Source organism: Astatotilapia calliptera, chromosome 5, assembly GCF_964374335.1.
Source record: "Astatotilapia calliptera chromosome 5, fAstCal68.1, whole genome shotgun sequence".
Lineage (NCBI taxonomy): Eukaryota > Metazoa > Chordata > Actinopteri > Cichliformes > Cichlidae > Astatotilapia > Astatotilapia calliptera.
Genome location: NC_137426.1, coordinates 13,045,187 through 13,047,131, shown reverse-complemented (window position 1 = coordinate 13,047,131; position 1,945 = coordinate 13,045,187).

Genomic DNA, 1,945 nt, shown 5'->3' with positions numbered 1-1,945 from the left:
TGGAAAGTCCTGCAGAATGGTACACAGCTACTTCTGTGTATCCACACCCATTTTTTATTCATCCTGTGCACTATGGTGACAGTGCTTAGTGGGACAGATCTCATCATCTGCGTATCCATATTTGGTTATGAGCAGTATATATGATAGTATTGGATTCCAAGAGTCCACTGTCGCTGTGGCTAGTTTTCCTACTGAAGAGATTACTAACGGTGCCACTAGCATGGCTCTCTTTGAAGGCCTGAAAAGAGTTGCTTTCTAAGGTGGCACTTGGAAGTTTGCATTAGAGGCGTTGAATACGTATGTTTCTGTTGTTTGTGCTTTAAAACTACTACTACTACTAATAATAATAATAACAACAATAACAATAATAATAATGCTTTTGAAATTCAATGTTCAAATCCAAATTTAACAGATGTTTGAATGGAGTTTTGTCACATTGTGTCTGTAATTTTCCATTAAAGTTTCTGAGAAATTGCACTGCCCTTCTTACAACAACAACAACAACAGGTTGCAAGTTTCAACTTCTCTAGTATTAATAATCTTTCCTTGAACCCCATCCCAAACAAACAAACAAAAAAACTCAAAACAATATTTGCAAGTTCCAGTTATGAATGAGTCTCATCTAAACGCTTGCTTTTTGCAACATATTTGCCATCATATCCAACTTTTCTCATGATGGCTATGTAATGTATAGTTGCACTGGCCAAAATCAAATCAATTTTTTAAAAATGACCATAAATCAGTTTCCCAGATCAGAGATTACATAGTGAGACTACAGTCTGGATTTAAGTCAGTCCTTCAATAAGGTTAGAGAAAATAATCTGTCTTCGCTGTCAGCTGAGAGTCTACAACAAAAATATCTCCAATATTTAAGTCCAATGTTTTTTGGCCCCTCCGTCCACTTCAACATCTTCTCTACACAATCCTTTTGGTCAGTAACACCAAAAGGTGTTGAAAATTAAAAAAAAACAAAACACGTGTTATTTATCTATTTGTTAATGGCAGGTTAGCCTCAAAACAACAGTTACCAATAACAACCCTTCAATCACCCTAACCCATTTACCAATATGGATAAAGTATATGGAGCCATAACCTTATACATGGACTGGTTCTTATATAGAGCTTTTCTACTTGGAGCACTCAAAGTGCTTTTTAGAGTTTTTAGTTATTTGTTTTTTATAGTGTACATCAAGAGTCTGACGGAAACATACAGAATATAGGAAGACAATTATCAGTTCCTTATCAAAGCATAGGATTACAAAATAACAGAAACATCTTTTTATTCACAACAAAAACTCTGTCAGGCAAGTTAGTTTCGATTTAGATTTGAGCTTGATTTGTTTGTGATAACGTTTTTTTTTCTATTGTGAAAATAAAAAAAATAAAATGAAATAAATAAATAAATAATAAAAATGTGGCTACACATTAAAAAGAGCTGCTGAATCTGTGTTACCACAAAAGGTGTTATCTCGTAGAGATCGTTTATTTCCACACGTGCACTTCTTCGCCTGTCCTCGGCCGCGTGTGGGGAAGTGGAGCTAATTCAAGAACGCGCTCGAAAATCTGAGCGCGTGCTCGTGAGAGGCGGATAAGACATAGACTAAATGGAGAACTTGGCACTTTAATATCTATTAATGCTGCATGTGATGCTTGTAAACACCAACTTTTTTTTTTTTGGATGGCCCAACATAACCTTTAAAGGCATGCTGGTTGAAGTAACAATAACTCTAACAACAAACAAACAAAGGAAACAAAGTATAGCCTAATTTAGCAACAATTCCCAGATAGAACATGGAAAAATTGCTTAATTTAAACTATTATCATAAATATGATCATAACTACTAGCTAGTAAATGGCTATATTCATTTCCTGATGCTTTGCAAACGCGCAGTTTGCCTTCACAAAAAATCCGAGTGTGCTGCTGCACCCTGAAGGCACCATAGAC